Source organism: Trematomus bernacchii, unplaced genomic scaffold (genome assembly GCF_902827165.1).
Source record: "Trematomus bernacchii unplaced genomic scaffold, fTreBer1.1, whole genome shotgun sequence".
NCBI classification, from domain to species: domain Eukaryota; kingdom Metazoa; phylum Chordata; class Actinopteri; order Perciformes; family Nototheniidae; genus Trematomus; species Trematomus bernacchii.
Window position 1 is genome coordinate 2,429,554 of NW_022987778.1, and position 21,972 is coordinate 2,451,525.

Below are 21,972 nucleotides of genomic sequence, written 5' to 3' on the forward strand. Positions count from 1 at the left end.
ATCTTGTGAACATTATCACTGCAGGCATGTTAGCATTTAGCACACAGCGCTGCTACACTGTGCCTCATACAAACTCACAGAGCTGTTAGCATGGACGCTAACTTGTTAGATGTTAATCCACAAAGGTTTTGAAACATTAAAACAAATGTATATTTAAAAAGTTGCTGCAGTACTGAAGACGGATAACAGTCACATTTGACATTGACTACAGTGATATAGTATGCATATGTCACCACAGTGGTGGATTTTTAGCCTTTGCAGACCATTGACATGCACAAAAACCCAAATAACAAACTACAAGAAAACCTCCAAAACTCACTCTTTAAGTAAGTGAGTAAGATCTACTTCTTCCACCTCTGTTTGTTACTACGTTGCCACGGTCACAAGGGCTCATTCTTCCACATTCATTGTACTTTGAGAATAGTCCCATTCTAATTATGCTGACCACATGCAAGAGCATTTCCTGATATCTCCATGGAAATCAGGTCTCTGCTTGTTCGACACTTGTCTCCGTTCAGATCAGATGTGACGTTTTGGCCCCACGCCTCACTGCCTCCAATTATAGCCCCTCTTCAGCGGAAGAGGAGCAGAGAGCCTGTTAAATGTCTTACTGCACAGATAATGAAAATATTTTTGCATTAGCATGAACAGGATGGAGCCCCGTGATTCAGAGGAGCATGGAGAGGGGTGAATAATGCCGAGACTTGGCAGTTTGTGCTTTCACAGCAAATAAGATGTATTGAGAGCAAATTGAGAAGCTGCTGGAGAGGATTTAGGGAGGCTATTTAGGGCGCGCTGATTGTTGAAAAATAAGTATTTTTGTATGGATTCTTTAATTACGAACTGTTTTTAAGATAATAAGGGCATTAGTTTGACAATAGAGAGGATTATAAAGTAACAAGAGGACAAAAATGAAGTATTAGAGTTAATAAAATCCGCATAGTAACACAGCTTCCCATCTACCGGCTGCTCTTCAGCGTCTGCGTGGGCGAGGGTCAACATTAAGAGGTAAAGTGTTGGGAAAATGTGCCGCTGGAGTAACTCAAGCAGCGGTTCAGAGCCTCAAAGCTGCAGATTAACAGCCTACAGTGTGCAGGGTTAATATATAATGCAATGCTTTATTGATCCCTATCTGCAATTTCTCTCTTTGTTTGGACACCTACAGAGCCCCTCTGCGGGAATCCAGGGAATCGTTGAAGGCACTTTAACAGAGTTATGCTTGCAATAATAAACTTAATTAAAACAACTTTCAAAACAGTGCTCAAGACAAACAAGTCAGACTCTTGTTTCCTACCTCTCTACAGGAAAGATAATCATATGATTTGAGCTAGATGGTACTTTCAGTATGCTAATGAGCTCAAAATTACCAAGCTAGCATGCTAGTAGGTATTAGGAGTTATCTTTCTGTACTTTTTTACCATTACCACCAACAGTTTTAAGCATTTTAGCGAGTGAATATTAGCACAAAACACAGATAAAGCTGATGACAATGACCTACAATACAATAGTTTTTGGGACATTGTACTCAAAACCTGAAATAGTACCATGAAATTCAGATCACCAAAGACCTTAGGATACATTTTCTGAGCATCTTGTACGAAATTTTAAACCAATTCATTCAGTGGATGTTGACTTTATTACTGGACAAGTGAACACATGTGACCTGCTTTTGGAGCTAAGGTAACAGTCACATGATAACTAAAGTCAGTAGGATTTATTCTCTGTGAGTAATTCATATCTACAAAAACATTTCATGGCACTTCATCCAACAGTTGTAGAGCTATAGCAGACCGACTGATATCCTGCAGCCTCCAACATCAAGGTTGATATATAAATACAATTGGAAATGTTAACTGAATAGCTCAAGGTTATGCCGTCTATCTGCATTTCTTTCATTGAATTGAACACATCCTTCAAATGTATTTTCATAAGAAGTAGGTGAGAAGTAGAGGAATTATTTTCTTATAGCTAATTATTGATCAACGCTGGGATAAGCATGAGCAAAGACTACTCATTAACCTGTTAAGCCCCGAGCCTGTTTTCCAGGTCTCAGGCTCGAAAATGACATTCCCAGAACAAATGGCCATAACTTCACTTCTAAAAGGGGTAAATTAATAATCTTTTTTCTCAAAGCAATGATAAACCTGTGAGTTGGATGTAGAAAAGTCAGAATCAATATAGATTTTTTTTATTTTAAAGTAAATTCAGATTGAACATAGTAAAAATGTAAATTATAGTGTCCGTCCACAAAAAAACATTACTTGTAGTGAAAACCACCCTTGAATGATGGGATAGTAGCCAAAAAGCTTTAGGAATCCCAACTATAACATATAATAAGTACCCTGTATCAAGATTGATGCAACACAAGTGAAGTTTGACCTTTTTAGAGAGGTTTAGCAAAAGAAATACACTTCTGGGGTCATTTGGGTGTATTTGCCGTTTCTCTGGAACCCATTGGTCGATTTTGGTGATTGACACCTCTTTTGAACCGTTAGAGCCAATAGAATCGAAGGGGAAGTTCCTAAAATCCACCTACACGTTACCATTGAGGAGTGAGAGTGATGCGCACGCAGCTTGCCCAAACCGAAAGCTATGTTATGCTCTAAAAACTGAAAACTGGGCTATAGCCATAAATGTTAATGATGGATTATCAGTAATCATTTCAAAGTGACACAGAGACATTGGATTAACCTTCAGCAGCGCTATAAGCGTTTTAATGCCATTGAACACAACGTTTGATCAGAAAACAGCAAAGGTAAGACATATTTGCAGTTTTGGCTCCGTAAAGCTACGTTGCGTGTCGTCTGGTTTCGCCTTCGTAGCTTTCAGATGATATCTTGTTTGTGCAGATCCGATGAAGTATACAATATTTCTACCGTGAGGTATGTGCTAAGTGCGAATTCAGAGGCTCGGCGTTAGACTTGTGTTTTGTTTTGGTAAAAAATGGTTCAATTCGTCAGTTAGCTGAGTTTCTTCCCGTTAAGTGGGTATGACACATTAATAGGTTGTTAAATGTTAAGAAGCCCTGAGACACAGGGGGCATGGGGTTTAACAGGTTAATCCTGTGAATTATTGTTGGAAGAATGACTTGTAATAGCCGACACAGATCAGGATGTAAGAAGAGAAGGTAATAAAATAGAGGGTAGATTACAATAAAGAGATAAACCGAATATTTATGATCAAAAATATGAGTACGATAAAGAGAAGAAAAGATTTTAACGCTTTATAAATAGTTAGTATATTAAAAAAGGACCGCTCTTTTGATCCTTTTATAGGAAATACATGATGCATGAAGTACAACGAAGAAGGGAGAAGAGAAATGAGAAATGGTAATAAGTAAAATGGATAAATCAAGTGAATCTAAAAGATAAGATATACTTTATTGATCCCAAATTGGGAAATGTTTCGTCTCGGCAGCATGTTAAAACGAGGCATTGCAAATCAAAATTGTAAAATATAAACATCTCAAAATAGAAAAAAAAACGACTAAACTAGCTAACTAACAAAAAAAAGTGTAATATATTGTTGGGGAAAATACTGAATGCACTCTTTCTAGGAGAGAGGTGACAAAGGTATCCCAACTGTAGCTGTGTACGTGACAGGATGTATGATTACCTAGAAGAGCATCAGGACTGTTTTAGGCATATGATAGCTATGTGATTAACATGATGATTCAGCCTCTATGGAGATAGACATATGACAAGCATGATCATTTCTGACGTGGAGCTAATCTGAACTAAACATTGAATACTGCTTTCTATTCCTCCATCTTGTGACTGTGTAACTCCCTCTCTTGGATATCAGCATGTGAAGGACACTGTTCAGTTACCTTGGTTGGTGATTGGCTAATGGTTACTCAAGCCATAAAATCGTTATGACATCATAAAGTGGCCAAAATCTGATCAGCTCATTTTCAGACAGGTTTTTATATAAATGGATCAGAACAAAAAGAGAGAGAATCTTTGTTCCTGAAACTTTCAGAATCTCTTTACACAGAGGGGACACATGTTGATGTATACAAGACATGAAAAAGTGGACTTTGCATAATAGGTGACCTTTATAACAGCACCATCATTACATCTGCAGAGTGTTTCCACGGTGCTTTGATCACTCTGCAGCGCTGAGGCGAGGTTAAAGGTTTGTTAGACTCTGAGCCGTCTATCCGTCTGATGGAGCGACAGGTAGATCTGCTGCTCCGTATCTACTTCCTGCATCTCCTCCCGTCTGACAGCGTGTGAGGGGAGAGGAAATACTGTTCATACAGACGGAGGATCAGAGTAAACAGAGCAGGGCCGTGGAGCTCTGCTGACAACAACAAACAACGTAAAGTTAACATAACTGGAGCGGAGAGAAGATCTGAAAACGGCATCATCCCAAAGATGATCCTCCCAGTGAGAGGGGGTGTTAGGAAGAGGCAGTGCTGTTACTTTGATGAATTAGGTTTAATAGTAAATCATTTAAGGAATTAAATAAGGAGATTACAATATTTATAATGGGAGAAACAAAGAGAATGTGAAATGAGATATTAAAAACATCTATTATTGAAATTAGTCAGTGTTTTTTTACTGTGTGCGTTTTCTTGATATGGTTCAACAGATGAGAGGAAGAAATGTGTGAGGAATATTATTTAGAAATGTTCTCTTATGAAACTTAGGTCAAATATAACAGATTTGGAAACTTTAGATGTGTTTTGACTTCCAGACTGTTGAATAGAGGGGCACTTTGTTCTTTATCTTGGAAACAAAGGAGATTTAAAAAGGGAAACCTTTAAACCAACATGGACGGTGGGAAAGAATCGTGAAAAGTTTGAACACCTTTTTTCGTGCTGAGCAAACTTTGCTGGTAGAGTAGAAATGTGAATTACAACAACACAAAATCCATAAGTCCAAAAACAAGGCTTTGGGAATAGAAATCAGGATTGGCAGGAAGTTGCTCAAAACGAAGAAAAACTTAAGAGTGTATAGTTTGTAGGGCTGTGCATTCACTGGTCTCACGATTCGATTACGATTATCCTGTGAACGATTCGATTCGATATCACGATGCATCCTCAATTTTCTATATTACTGCTGTGACGGCCCCAGAGCCTGTTTACAGGTGTGTTGCAGGTCTTGCGATGGGGGTGGAGCTGAAGAGGCCAATCCGCCTGATCGGGGACACCTGGCCGGAGCCGAGGTGCTATTTGAGCCCAGCTGCCCGGAGTCACACGTCGGTCCTGACTCTCTCCAAGCCGGCTGCAGAGGGACTCGCTGTGATCCTCTCCCCTCGTCCATTCTCTCTGTGTTTTATGGAACAACCACAATAAATGTGCCGTGGTTTTTGGAAACTCGTGAACGTCTCTTACTCTGTCCGTTGTGGCCTACGAGCCGGTCATAACAACTGGGGTCTCGTCCGGGATATGAACCCGGGACCTCTCGCATCCAAAGCGAGAATCATACCCCGCCTAGACTCTGTCCGTTGTGGCCTACGAGCCGGTCATAACACTGCACATGGCTTCTTTTTCATCAATGAATACATGCAGTAAGATAAATATGAACTCCCTTTTTATTATTTAGAAAGTGCGTCAGAAATCAATAACATAAATGTCTTGACATGAAATTATAAACCAATAAAAAGTCAACCAATTGTATAGGTCTAGCCTCCCTACAGTATATCTGTGTGAAATTCTTCCATACTCAAAAACTAAAAACTGATACTTCTGCAGTCTAGCTGCAGCTTCGAGCAACGGTCTTCTGTTAAAAGAAGGACACTGAATGTCCTGAATGTGGCATCACACACATGACTTGAGTCTGAACACAGCAGACAACAGGAGTATTTACAACAGCATATCAAAACTAAAATAGTGCATGTGGGTGCACACTTACATTCTCTGTCTTACGGGCCGTCTCCACGGCAGCGTTAAAAAATCTTGAAACGCTTCTGCCCATTCACTTTGAATGGGGTGACGTCACTTTTTTTCGCTTTCGCCGAAATGCATTGTGGGCAGGCGAGCGGAGATTCTCAGGATTTTCAAGATCCAAAGTTGAACAATGTTCAACTTTTGAAGCTGAGGAGGAAGCGTCAGCCAATCAAATCCCGTGTACGCAAATCTGACAGTTCAAGCTCTAGCCAATCAAACGGCGTGTATGCTGGGAGAGAAATGCCGCAGGTCATTTCCTCATATTCCAAAACATGGGGGAGAAATTAGCGGTAGCGAATCAATCACCCGGTGCTTTATGACCAGACCTACCGGGATATAAACCGGAGGAGCCAGGCATGGAGGGAGGTGGCAGAGACAGTGGTATGTTTTCGCCTGTTTTGGGGAGTTTATATCCAGTTTACTTCGGGCTTTTTGGCTTCATATGTCGCGGGCGGGAGATTCATGTGATTGGTTGATCGCAAAAAAATCCCCAAGCCTCAGATACGCCCACCTCCAAGATTTTTTTAACGCTGCCGTGGAGACGGCCCGTTACTGTTACATAAATCCCATGGATGTATGAGATTAAGTTAGCTTCATCATCTCAATCAGTGATTAATAAAGTTTCTATCGGGTCACTATCAGCCTGTCACTCATTATTTTCAGGGGGGGGCGGGGTTTGGAGGAACAGAGGAGACGGTGATCGCGGAAGCTTTCCTCCTGCCTTCACAAAATGTACACAAGTATTTATCGTCTGAAAATAGCAAGAGGACGTTCATACTCTGCAATCCAAGACTTAATTAAATCCACCAAAAACCTGACATGACGACGAGTGTTTTTCAAAAACATACAGTAAATCGATGTGTGTCTCTGAGCCGCAGCGACACGGAGTGATTCAGAGCGGGTCCTTCTGCTGTTGGTTCTGGACTGGTGCTTGTGTTGGTGGATAAAGCAGACTGCTCCGTGTTTGGAGTTGCTGTCACTTCTGTTCCCTGATCTCTGAGTCACAGACCGATATGATATTCGTGTGACAGAAAAAAACGGGGAAAAAAACGTTATTGTCCAGCCGCGGCCGGAAGATCAGGAAGAAACGTTACTATGCTATAATCGATTATGTTCTGTCCCTGAATCGATGCAGAATCGTCCACGTCCGCATCACGATGCATCGTAGAAACTATTAATTTCAACACCCCTAATAGTTTGTAGTATTAGTAGGGGAAAGGTTGTGACAATATACATGATTGCAATACTCGGCATATTCCAAAATGTTTAAGGTGTTATCGACTTAAGTATGGTGATAATACTGATAACTACAGAATGCTACAAGAGAAAGAAATCACAAACAAATGAATAAATACAAAAGTATTGCTGAGTTTCTGTAGTCCTTGCTTTAAATAGCAACTTGTGTTCACTTTAAAACCACATTAATGTAATCTGTAGTGCCACCTGACACCCTGTCGCTGCCCTTCTCTTTGGGGTGATCATATTTTCATTGATTCCAGGATAAATCCCCCTTTGTGACCCTCAGAAGTACGATGTGGGATATTTATAGAGCTTCCTGCCTCATGGCTTGGCAGGCTCAGATGCAAACAACCTCAAAGCAGCACCTGACCTTTCTGCCCCGTCACACCTCCGGACTGTCTATCAGACGCTGGATTTCAACACTCTCTATCCAACGCATTGTTTTTCTGTGTGTTTTTTCTCCCGTTCTCTTTCTCATCATCCTCATCCCTCAGACCGTCAGACTGACACTGGTTTTCACCATCAGCAGCCAAACCCTTGTAAACTGTAAGGCATTCATGTTTTTAATTCTAAACACCACTGTATAATATATTGCATTGTATATTTGTATTCTATTTTAGTTGATCTTTTGTTGGAGATGTTTTATTGAAAAGTATTTCTTGATTTTCTGATGAAAGTAAAAACATTTGTATTTTATCACTTTTTATTGCATTCTTATAATGTATATTTCTTTATTTCATAGTTCAAGGAGGCAACTGTCAGAAAACCCAATTTCCCCCTGGAATAAATATCTAATTTTGATTCTGACAATGACTTTTCCCCCTCAATATCCTGAATTTGAAACTGTTTTTGGCCATTTATCTCTTTTTCACCATCGACTTCCTTTCTCTATTTTCCCACACTGTCCCAGCTCATGTCTCCTCCCAACAGCTGCCGCCCCCCCGCCTCCCATCACGACGCTACGCAGACACACACACACACACACACACACTGTTAAAAAGCTGCTCCGCAAGTTAATTGCAGCTCCATCAACTCTCAGGATTGGGATTCTTCGGTCCTGATTGTGTCTGTATTTCGGGGGGCAGTTGTTGTAATAGAGATGTCCATCACAGCCAATCACAGACCGAGTGGCGTCCACTGCTGCCGGTGCCCTCAAGAGACTGCTTCGGGACATTTTGTTGCTATGGTAACATCGAGATGAGGCTTTAAATAAGCCCCCACTCTTTGCCCAATGCAATACATTTTCCAAATAGCGGTGGGATTTTATGGTGGGCTTTTGCAAAAAGAAAGAGATTAGAGTGTTTACTGCAAGCAACACCTCTGCTGGAAGTGTGTGTGTGTGTGTGTGTGTGTGTGTGTGTGTGTGTGTGTGTGTGTGTCAGGAGCTTTCAGTCGGACAGCGAGGGACTGACAGCCTGGCACGCTGATGGAAGAGAAGTCTACACTGCATTCACATTCAAAACACTTCACACATCCTGACGGGCCCCGAACTCACAGAGAGGAAGGGATTTGTGTGTGTGTGTGTGTGTGTATCAATTGGACTTGAATCAAAGCTGGCAAGAAAGAAAGAACAAAGGAAGATAGCAAAGAGTTTAAATAATGAAATAACCAAAGAATGAGTTAACAACTGGAAATGTGCAGCTTTTATCCTATACATCTTCAGAGGCTGTTAGATTCATATGTTTTGCAAGAATATCTATAAATAACTGTGAAAGAGAAGTTGTATAAATTATACAGCCAAAGATGCAATGACAGACAAATAGAGGGAGACGCATTGAGTCAGACGGAGATGAAAACAACACACACACACACACACACACACACACACACACACACACACACACACACACACACACACACACACACACACACACACACACACACACACACACACACACACACACACACACACACACACACACACACACACACACACACACACACACACACACACACACACACACACACACACACACACACACACACACACAGAGACAGACAGAAGAGCGTCTTATAGATTGAGGACAGGAAATGCTTCTGAATGCCACGCAGCGACAACAAATTGCACTCTGATCCGACCCCGCAGGACCCCGTGATATTTAATGAACTAAATCAAACCACTGGCTCTCACGTTTCATTCGGGTGATCTCCAGCGCTAATCCAGATAATTAAAAGTGGTCACAACTGTGAGCGTGAACAAATCAAACACACACCTCGGCCCTGCATACATTCAGCTGAATGGGAGCAACTGTTGTGTTGTGTGAATAGAGGCTATACAGTGAATGTCTCCCCACAGCAATTAAACCTGCAAAGACTGATGAAATGAAATGATAACACCTTTTAAGAGACATTATTCTGAAGGAGCAGACCTGTGAGCAGTAGCTTCATGTCGTGGTCGATCAATTTATCAATGTAAGCATCAAAGTCGCAGGTTCAAAGAAAGTAATAGTATTTAGTAGCCTTGTTGCACGCAGACTAATTTTCATGAAACTCTCAAAGAGGAGAGTTTTGTGCTTGTTTATGTGAAAATAGGAAAAACATTGAGTGTCTTGACTCAAGATTTTTGGATTAAATGCTGTGAGCAGGAGTTCTCCATCAACCTGCCAGTGCCTTTCTTCAAGGAAAAAAGTGCTACAAGACCCTACGCCATTGATCTTTCTAACTTGAAATGTACAACAACAACAGCTGGAACGTTTCTAGACACTTTTTCTGTCTATTTGATTTCTATCAGATCGACAAAGCCTGTCGTGCTTATCCCCTGATTTCTCATATTCAACTGCAAAACAAATAATATATTTAAACTTCAATCCGTTTGTTGAATTTTGGGCTGTGCGCTCGGTCAAATTGTCTCTGAACTCTGACCCTGACGAAGGCCTGGCAGCTGCTGCTGTTGTGCTGCCGACACACTGCAGCACATTTAGCTTACGGCCACAATTACTCTCCAAACAATCTTGTGAATCCCAGTGGGAGGAATGGAAGAAGGAGGAAGCAAGAAGCAGAATTGGAAATAGATCTCGTCAAATGACAGACTCATTTTAGATGGCAGAGGATTGGGTTTTGTTTCAGGTTCAACAACTGTGTATTGGCTCTGTGTTATCCATGGAAATAACACAAGCAGTCCAAATGGTAGCATTTAGGGCTTGGGTTACTAGCCTATAGTCAGTAAGCTTGGAATTTGAAGTAAAATAGCCTCAAGTCAAGATGTATCCTAACAAAATGTGATGACAAATAAAGAAAGTAGGGCCGCCAGATAGCTCAGTTTCAAGTAATGTCAATAAATGCACTCTCTGGCCTAAAATATATATTTATAAAAAAAATATATTCAACAGTTCAAGTCTTAAGTCAAAGCCACGTGTCAACAAAATCTCCAGAGAACTCAGAAACTCTCATCATTGTTAGATTTGCATCGCTGGGGCCGGTCATACTTTTTATCTCTTCACTGAAGCTTCAAAGACGAACACTTCCTCCCCAGCGTGCGATGCAGCGGCATTTATTACCCAAGATGCAAATGTGCCTATGAACTAAAAACTTCCAGACCACAGCAGGCGGAGAAATGCAGGCACTAAAAATAAAATCCATCCCTGCTTTGAATCTCAAGTTGCACATGTGCTCCTTTTTTTATATCCCAGATAGTCTGAATGTATTTTTAGGAGCAGCGGCTGCAGAAATATTAGACAAGATGGACCTCTGTGGTATAACTCAGGTATACAATGGCACTTTATGTCTCATTAGGAGGTGGAGAGAGGAATCCGCTCTTCCCACTGACACCGAGGAGAATAACTCCGGTTCTACTCCGACCCACGCTTCCTTTTCTGAGTCCAGTGAGACCGAGGCAGACAGAGTTTCTTCTTGTTTAGAGTTGCCAATGTGGGAAGTGAAATACATGTGATTGAAATGCGTTTGGGTGTTCGCATTTGTCCTACATAACTTTTTTCCTCCACAGTTTCTGCACTTAACGCCTCGCTGCCGTGCCAAACGTTCTACACTTGGCGCTTGGAGTCACACATAACGGTTCTGTTATTGTGAGTAATAGTTTTGTGAAGCATATGCACCTATAGGGCGTCAAAAAGCTGAGATAATTGGACAGTTGGTGCTGTCCACTTCTGAGCACTTCAGTCAACTTTTGAATTATCTCAGTAAAGTAAAAAAAAAAAGTTCATCCCAGTGTCTCTAAAGACTCTTCTGGATTTATGTTTCAAACAGAAGTAGAAAAGCACAAAGGCAACAAGACAGGATGTATACTTTTATGCACACAGAATTAAGCTACTTACAATTATGCTTTTTGGGGTTTTCCCTTTCCTGTAGTGTGTAACATAGGTTTGTGTGCATGTAAATGGTCTGCAAAGGCTAAACATAGATGTCACATAATTAATGTAAATATTAGCAGTATTTAGAAGTACAAAAAAAACGTAGTGGCAGATACATAATTGCACGTTATCAAAGCACATTATTAATAATAATAATATTGCACATGTTATATAACAGCAAGCATCCAGACTTCTTGTACTGCCAATCTGCCTGTGGGTTGTAACGGGAGCTATACTATAGAGCGTATCGTGCACAGCCCCTCCTCTCCTCACATGTACAGTGGCTGCTTTGATTCCACACAAAGCGCTCTCAGATTAGGCGGGATTAGAGCCCACACCGACTGGGCGTAATGTGAGACACAAGAGACTGAAAGGGCTTCAGGAAAAGACAGATGGAGACCGGGCAGAGCGGCTGATATCAAAATCCTATACACATCCCGCTCTGGTATTAGAGTAAGGGTCTGTTTTCTTCCCCTCACACTGCTGCTTTAAAACCTGCAGAGACTCTGAAGAATCCATCTAGTCTGCTGAACACTACTCACTCTTTAATAAGATAATTATTATGGAAAAAAAAAAAAACACAATTTAGTGTAATTTCCCCTGAGTGTATCGGCACATTAGCATCCTAATGTGAAGAATTTGTATATCATAATTATGTCTGCTATAAATAGAAAAAATAGCTTCTCCTCCAACCTAATGGACTTTTGACAGTACCACGCTGCACATGACGACAGGTCTTTGTTAAAAAATACTGACAAAAATCGAATATATAATGACTAGTCAAGATTTGTTATTTTAATTTTCTGAGCACCAAACACCTTGTATCTATCTGCTGCATAATCTCACTATTTTCCTTATTGATTAGTATTAGTTTCTACTTTGTTCCTTTCTCTCGAGTCCTTCCAATCCCCAATAGTTTTTGGAGGTTTTAATTAAAAGCTTGAATCAATTAATAAATGAATTAAAGAAATTCTAGCTAGAAAATATCAAACCTTCTTGAACAAAATGAACAAAAAAAGCTCATAGAAGAACGCTATATGAGCATTAATGTGTGTGTGGTTACAGCCTCATGTTAACTAACACATGATCTCATTTAGTAACACACACTACAGTACAACGTTTTTAAATATCCCCCCCAAAAATGTGCCTTAATATTTAGCCTTTAGGTAGGGGGATCATTAGAGGGACTCAAGCGAGGAATACAAATGCAATGCAAACTAAATTCCTTTTTACTTGTGTTTTCTTAATGTTGGCTTTTCTTTTAGACACTTTAGTGCCATGAAGTCAACTGTATTATAATACTGGCAGTGGATGTTGTCGACCCAGAACTGTAAAAGGATCCAGACTTCTGTTGCTGTATATTGGCCGCATGTGAGGCTCAGGATAGGTTAAGCTAATATATGAACAACTATCAACACCGCGTTAATGTTTAAAACAGCAACTCTCTGCACACATTCAAACATATATATATATTCCTGCACTTTAACTTTATCTGTGTATTGGAGTATGAACGCTTGTTGTTTGTATATTGTCTTCTCCTGAATGTTGTACGTCTCGTTTGTTTTTTCTGTATTTTTGATGGCACTTTATAAAAAAGGAGTAGCTCTACTCATCTCATTGTACCTGTATAATGACAATAAAGGATGCTACTCTACTGAGCAAGACTGAGGGTGGAATACACCTTTTTTCACATGGTGGACAATGTGCAGGCTTTCAGTCATCTTTGGGCTGTGCAGGAGTGTTTATGCCGTGGGGGGGTAGAGAGCTGATTCTTAATTTCTAGTGCTTTTTGATTGTGTACTGGCTGTGTGTTTTCTACCAAAACCAAAACCCTACTGAGCAACACACACACATCCACTGAGACTGGGATAACCTCCAGATGCACGAGTATTGCTCTGGACAACATCTCTGGCTCTGGTTCTCTCCTCCCTCCTGAGACCGTTGCAGAATCACACTCTTTCCCAACAAGTGCTCAGCATCTCCTCCACTCCAGCCAAACCCAAACAGAGGTGAGGCGTTTGAAGTCTGCAGCGTCCGAGGGAAGCTCCGGGCTGCCGTCCTCTCTCTGCACCGTTTGACTCGAATGAACCCAAATCCAGCAGGACAATTTTAAAAACCGATGGTGGAAACGTCTTCTCATCTCGCTGTAATTCAAACTGCTCATCTTCACAGCTGCTGTCTAGCCCCTCTGATCCCTCACACTATATTTGATGAAACCAACGATAATAAAAAAAACAGATCACAATCCCAACCAACTGATTCTGGGCTGGATTTAGCCTCCAAACATTCAGTGAACTCAGGAAACTTTGCTTGTTTTTATTCCCCCCGTTACTCAAGCATAAGGACACGGTTCAGACACGTGTAGAATTATAAGAGGGGTGACATTTGGACAGTGTCCCACGAAGAATGTGAAATGAGCTTGTAGGGTTGGACATCATACTAATTTACCATCCTGACCACGTAGAATACAATGTCAATGAATAAGGTTAACGTTGCTAATGAGCACTGGGAAGTTGCTGACATAAGAAAATGTCATTTATGCTTAATTTCTGAACTTTGCATCGTCTTCCTAGAGTTGTATCACCTTTAGACCTGTATGAAAAATGCAAACACACAAGGCTGAACTGTTGATAGTCTGGTGATGAAAGCTTTTCGTCCATCAACAAAAACAACATGATATCATGAAACTGTAACGCCTTTTGGGCTGTTTGGAAATATAACTCCTGTTCTCAAAACAATCTTGTTTCGACAGAGATGCTGCTCACCGATCCACAAAGTGAAAACAATAAAAAACCTTCTTTTTGTTATTCATAATCTGATCAAAATCTCCTGATTCTTGGATGTGCAAAAATCACTTTAATTATCAAACTTCTGCTGTGAACAAAAACTTTACCTACCGATAGTTTTTCCTACATTATAATTTTCGGATACATGATGATACAGGTTTTTTGTAAATGATTACTTGATTGTACATTTAACTATTGACAATTTTCAAATAAATTTTTTTGGATTAAATAACAAATGTACTTTTTTTAAATACTGGAATATTGTGAAAACACTCTAAGCTCCAAAACTCTACATATGATTATATAAACATGAATATATAAAGACAAACACACAATTGAAAAGCTGCAAACATTAAATATTTGACATTTTTCTTCGATACATTTCTAATAAGCTGATAGTGATGAACGACTAGTCAATAGACAGAATATTCACCAACAACATTATACTGTTATGAATCCAAAAATAAAAGGCAATACATTTTCAAATGCATTTTGAAACACACGAACACACCCCTCTGTCTCCAGTGTGAGGTCTTTTTATATTGTGTCCTGGAGATGGTTTCCTGTTCATTAATACACCACGGTTAATGCTTTCCTGTGTTTTCTGACTTTATTGCAACTGACTAACATCACAGTTAACCTCCATATTGTTACCACATCAACTCCAACACAAATGTGGACGGACCCTCAGCCATGACACTTCTCTCTCTGTTAAAACCATCCTCATCATGTCCGCTGCAGTGACAGCCGGCATTTTGAGACATAAGGGCAGCCTCCCTGAGAGTGACTGCTGTGGAATTCATTTTGTCAAAGTGTCAGACCCATCAAATATCCAGCAGCCGAGTGTCAACACTCAGCAGGAGGAGAGGAGAATCTGCAGAGACACAATGACAGTTTCTCCTGGAGAACCCCCAAGATAACATGCTTGGTCAGAAACCCATTTCTTTGCACTTTCTTCCTGTGTTTTAAAGTGAAAAAATACCAAAGGGCATCCAAGTGTGTGTGTACCAAGATGTATAATCAACTTTAAGGGTAATTTCCCTTTTTCTTTGTCACATAATAATCTATGCTCCGACCCTCAATTGTCTTATTTCAGTTTGTGCTCTCTGGTAATGGGAAGTTGGCACGCTCTCTAATGCGAGGCTCAGTGGTGCCAACATGTATCCAGCTTCAGGCTCAATTGTTTTCTTATTTTAAACTATGCCTTGTTTCTTGCCCAGAACAAGAAACATCCTCAATCACCTGCTGCATCGTACAGTACAGTGGTCTGTAATGAAGAGAAGACGCATTCATATTCACTCATTCTGATAGTGACTTTCTTTAGTTCAGTTTACCGAAAGTGTGTATATATGAAGCTCAGCGCAAGTTCAACCAGGAAGACAGTCTTTATATATCCTGTCATTTACATATGTCCATCTTACTACGCTCATCCCTCCAATCAGCAATCAGGGGCGTTCACTCCCCGTCTAAACCTATCACTTGCGTCTCTATTCCCACAAGCCAATCACGGCGCATCGTCAAACCTTTAAATCTGCTCTCTCCCTCCCGACAGCTGTCATTGCAGGTGACTTGACGCAGCGCTCCTCCACCCCTCCTAAAACAACTCCTCTTTAGACCTCCATCAATCCTTCATGCCTCCTGTGGCCGCTCAATTTCCCGTTCAGTTTGAGTCGCCGAGAGGCTAAGCTTGGCTATAAACTGCGACGCGTTTTCAATGAGAAAGTCCATACTGATGTAAGATAGTTTGAAGATATTTAATATTCAAAACACAGTAACTATAGGGACACAGCAGTCACCAGAAAAAATGACAGCACAAGCTCACCCTCTGTCATCCGCACTCGACATGAAACAGGTGACTTATACCACACCCATGTGACGATTAACAGAAGTGCTCAACAAATACAAATAATAATAATAATCTCAGGCTACGTAGCATTTTGGCTCCTACACCTCCACCAGTGTCTAAACCCCAGGGGGCGGTTTATCTGCTCGGTTTTCCCCTCCCGAATGATACTCCTGCACATCAGGGTCTAATCACCAAACACCATTACATTCATCTGTGTATTCTTGGCCATAAATATATATCGTTACATCAAAACAAGTCTCTCCTGATTGAACTTATAAAAAACATACTTTCAGGGTTTTTGGTTAATCTTTAAAAATGATTATATGGGGTTAAAGGAGAGATGTTTGTCATCTGCAGAGATGGGGTCGTTACTAAAAAAAAGTAATATATTACATATTGCATATTACTTTTTTAAAAAGTAATATATTACACTACTTCGTTACTCTCTACATAAAGTAACTCGTTACTTTACTCGTTACTTTACTCGCAGGGCCGGCCCGCCCCTCCCTACAGGCAGATCACGCAGACTGCTAAAGTTTCAAATGTTCTCTTTAGTTCAGTTTCCATTGTCGCATAAGACTGATCCAGATAGCTCTGACTATGGCTGTCCTCTGTCTCCTGCTATCTGTATTTTGCGCAGTATATCTCTGAACGATGCGATGGTGATTCCACTGTGCAACATTACCTCTACTATGAAGGATGCTTCAAGCCTGTCCATCTCTGCTTTGGTTACCGGTCCTCCAAATTCTAATTTGTGCTGCTTCGGTCGGCGGCGGCGCACTCACAACATCCTCACTCTGGGTTCGGGGGTCCTTAGCTATTAGCTTCACCTTAGCATGTGTTCTTTGCAGGTGTTTGTTGAGGTTTGACGTGGTGTTTATAGCAGTGGATAACAGCTTCTGGCCTGGACACAGTTTGCCCCTCACCGTCACATTCCTGTCTATTCTTCGGACGAACTCAAAATAATGGGCATACCTCCACCCCTCGAAAGTTATCGCTGACTCAGCCATGTTTATGCAGCACTGCACGCGGAGATGTGGACGCGCAAATCGCGCAGATTACGTACATATAAACCTGCGGCGGAAACCCCTCTTGTCTGTCAGTGTGATGACTGATTTTATAAAAGTAACGAAGTAACGCGTGTCGGGGCAATGTTAGTAACTGTAGTGTGATTACTGAATTATAAAAGTAACGTGTTACACTACTCCGTTACCGACAAAAGTAATATTGTTACACCCAACTCTGGTCATCTGTATGTGGATGCTTGACATGTATTCAATATTTTTTGTTTGTTTATTATTACCGTCTTATATTTATATATATATTTTCTTTTTTAAATCTGAATCAAAATTAGTTTATTGCCATGTAGGTTAACTTTAGACAGTCATTTGCTTTGGTGTGAATGGTGCATACATAACATTAACATAACATTCTTGTTCCTAGTCTGTTATTATTAATACTGAATGAGTTGAATTAAAAATGGAAAAACAATGAAATGTGTTTTAAACATTTCACACAGGAGCATACATTTTAGTTTTACGAGACATTTTATGGACTGTTCTTCCAAAGTGTCAATGAAGTGCTTTGCCTCTGAACACAGAGTCTTTGCCACTCACTTACTTTAAAACCCCTACCATTAAAAGTGTCCTTCCTTTTACAGTTATTACCTCTCACTCTCTCCTCGCAGTTATTTCTGCTCTGGCTTCGGATGAAGTTTAACACTCATCTCTAAAAAGCTCATCCTTATTCCTGACCAGCAAGAAAGTCATTTAATTACCTGAAGAAGAAGAAGTAAAGATGACAGCGATAGCGCCACTGTAATAGATTTTCTTGCTGGGTGTCAACGGTCCCACACTTGCAGTCCACGTTCAGAGATTAAAGGGCGGTCAAACACACTCTGCCATCCAAATATTGGAAAAGGGTTAGCGTAATGTAGCTCTTATGTTAAGTCAATGAGTTGTTGGAAGTTGTCATTACAAAATGACTAGGCCTTTGAATAGGACAAGCATGATATAGCACTTTGTGAGTGTGTGCATATGTGTGTGTGGGTGCATGTGTGGTAGTGTGAGTGTGTGTGTCTGTATGTGCATGAGTGTGTGAGTGTGTGTGTGGGTGAGTGTGTCTGTAGGGATGAGGCAAAGGCTTTCAGACAATCTGCTCCATTTACCTCCTGCTGGGCCACCAGCCGAATCCATTTACATCTCTGAGCCGTTGTGAGGCTGACAGCCCTGCACACACACATGCACACACACATGCACACACACACAGTCCAGTATATAGAAAGTAAAATCCCAGCTTGCAGGTTACTGTGGTGCACACAGGTTGATATGTCTGCAGCGTCTCCGTAGTGTGAAACTGTGTCATGACCTTTGTCACTCACTTTCCTTTAGTGCGTTGGGTTCTCTTTGGCAAACTGTTTAAATGTGAAATATTATGCTAAATTCAATATTTCACCTTTTCTTGTGTTCTTGCATCCTTAAAATAAAACCCACAACAGTTAAAAAAAACTGATATATATATACACCGTATCTACTGTAGAAATTATTCAACATAAAACGACTTTGAGCATTACATTTTAGCAACAACAAGCATTACAGGTCATTCATACCTCCTAACGTATTTATAACTTGTTCATTTCTTGCACTTAGCCATTATGTTCAGCCTAATGACACCTCTCATCGATACATCAAACACAGTAGAAACACCCACTCGGAAAGCACTTCATTACCAGTACACACACACACAGAAATATAATCAATACTCTGCAATCACAGGCCGTTCTTCATTAGCTTTCTCGCTCACCTCCAGCCTTCGTGGTCGAGTGACACTGCAGGCTTACGCTGGATTAACGGACCAAACAACGGAGTCGGGCTAAAGACTTCCTCAACCAGCGAACAAGCTCTTTGTCATTTGAATGTAAACACACTGGATTAAGTGGAGGAAAAGGGGGCGGGGCCTGACTGTTGACAGGTGAGGGAATCATTAACTGGAGCGACCTCGGGGGAAAGATCAATGAACTTTAAACTGAGTTCATAGAAAGAGGGTCTTTTTTGCTTGTGCTTATATCTTTTTTACGCGAGGTGTTCTTATCATTTTAAGCCTTTCTTATTAAAATAAAGTTTTTGAAATACACAAGCAGCCATTTAGCAGATCAGAAGAAGGATCACAAATGAAACTGTTGGAGCATTTTATTGTTTTATTGGAGTGACAAAGCAATATTGCAGCCTTATCGCTTTCTCCTCCAAAGAAAGAAAAGGATCTAATTTCAGTGCTTCCTCGCACTATGAAAAATGTTCCCTTAGCGGCAAACAGAAAAGCATTTCCCTGATTTGTCAATATGATGTAGGCGTTAACTTCCATATTTTACTAAGCAGTACATGTTCCACTATGCAGAGGAAAGTGCAGGTGAGCAGAAAATCCCTCAGAGGACTGTAAATCAAAAAAGAGGATTAAAAATCAAGATGGGAAACAGGGCCCAAATGACATTGAAGCAGCAAGGAGGACACTGATTTGTTAGCAAAAATAAGCACTGAGAAGGATAAATAAAACTCTGGTTAAATCTCCTGAAGCCATCTAGTTAGTTTGTCCTGCATTTTAAGCAACCAAATTTCCGAAATTGACTTTAATACACGAGATGATTGGGCTTCGGGTGGAATATTCATGGTGTGAGTCAGAGCACTTCACCGTAAGAGACTCGAGTGGGAGTGAGTAGCGATGGTTAGTTTGTTTTGGAGCTCAGGGCTATTTCCTGGATTCCTGTGCGCTCTCTCTTTCTCTCTGCCATGAGCTGGCTGATCTGACAGGTCATTGACCTGCCCAGTGGTCTGAGGTATGACTCACTCATCAGCTAAATCCCTCTGCCCCCCCCCCCCCCCCGGTGCAGACCACCCCTAATTCTCTGTATTTCTACTGCAATACAAGCATAACAAAAAAAAAGCTTTTGGATTTAAGGCATACGATATGGCATGCATCTTTGCTTTGACTTATAATGCTTGAAATACATGAGTTTTGTGTTTTAAAGAGGACATGATGCTAATTTTCAAGTTCATATTTGTATGTGGTGTCTCTACTGTGACATGTCTCCATGCTTTAATGTTCAAAAAGCTCTTTATTTTTCTCATACTGCCTGTGCTGCAGCACCTCTTTTCACCCTCTGTCTGAAACCAGAGCCCAGTCTGCTCTGATTGGTTAGCTTAGCCGGCTCTGTTGTGATTGGTCAGCCGCTTAGAGATGTCCCGCCCCTTAGCCTATCATTTTCAATGTGTTGGAGCGCCAGCCAATAGAAGAGTGTTACATTGTGATGATATTATGTTACGGAAGTAAACAAAGTATTCCAACGGAGGCGTTTCAGGCACTTTCAATTTAACATACAGGAAAGAGAAAACTCCAAAAACCATAAAAGGGCCTCTTTAAGCAACGTAGACAAACAAACCGAGTTAATAAACAAATGAAAATCACATGTGCACAAATGGATAGATAAATCCAGAAACACACAACTACTGATGTTATATAATGCATGTGCTTGCCCACATTCACGCTAGCACAGAAGTATATTTAGCATAAATATATATTCATAATTTATCATCCTATTCATTTTTAAAAACATGTCCTCATTATGCTCAAACACTAAGAGATGGTATAAATAACTAGTAATGGTGAATCAGTATTCTGTTGGTTGGGCTCCAGCAGCCTTTAGAGGTTAGAGCCTATTACAGTATCTGACAGAGAAAGAGATCGGAGGTCTGCCCGCCCCTCGGGAACGAGGATTGATGGAGCTCATTTGAGACTGGGTCACATCTGAAACCTTGTGATAAATGTAATGATGTCTCTGCTGCTGAGAGAAGACCAGCTGCATGACATGAGGAAAAATATGTGATAACGTCGAATATCAAGATAACGATATTATTGGGATTACCTCATTATTAAAGTGTTTATTGAAATATTAAAGTATTCTCAATTGTGCATTTCTGCTACTTTTAGCATACTTCTTAATTGAACTGTAGACAAAAGAAACACTAATGAAAAATAAGAATAATTTAAAGCATTAGATAAAAGTTTAAAGAATAGTTTTATTTCAAAGTGAAACTCTGTTATTATTATTATTATTATTATTATTAGATTAATTTGAACAATTAAGTCAGTGTACGTGTACATACATTTAAAGTAAAATAAGCAACAATTCAAAAACTAAGTGAAACGTGCCATTTGTGCACTAAAACTTCTTAATCAAAAGTACTCAATTACCTGCCTTGTATTACTTTTAATTACAAGAAAACTATATCAAGATATATAAAGTTATCAAGATCTGAAATTATCAATATCAATATAGAGTGTAGGTTGGAGTCATTTGTTAAAAATACAGTATGGCTAATCAACTCAACATCCTTTTATACTCTAGGAGTGTTTTGGTGAGATAATCACACCTTGGTTCTTAGGAGAACAATTACTGTCTGCTTCTATCTGTCACAATGACCTACAAACATGCTTTCCCATTCACTAACGTTTATTATTCTGCCACACAGGCAAAACCTGTTTCCTGGCTCTGTTAAAACGAGGGCCAAACGTACATTCCTGATGAACCAGTTGGGCCACAACCTCAGTTCAGGAAAGACTAAACCCTCCAACACCTTGGATTACTTTACAATGAACAAGGATGAATCAGATCAGATTAACCAGATCAACAACTGTCCCAAACGGCACTTACGAATTCCAGGAAGAAAAAAAAAGTAAGTTGTACTCGCATTGACCCCTGAGGGACACCAAAGATTAACGTCAACAGAATAACTTTCATTGCAGATGCACTGAATCTTGTCCCAGTGCCAAAATAATAAATACTTAATGAGATACAAGAACCCCTAACAAGTAACAGAGATGTAACAGCATTTCAAATAGTTTTTG

At 40.3% G+C, this 21,972-nt stretch overlaps 1 protein-coding gene across 4 annotated transcripts in view; it reads right to left on the reverse strand.

Moving 5' to 3' along the window:
* The window catches only part of plekha7a (pleckstrin homology domain containing, family A member 7a), a 150,781-nt gene that overhangs the window by 88,610 nt on the left and 40,199 nt on the right, over positions 1-21,972 (reverse strand). The window lies entirely within an intron of this gene.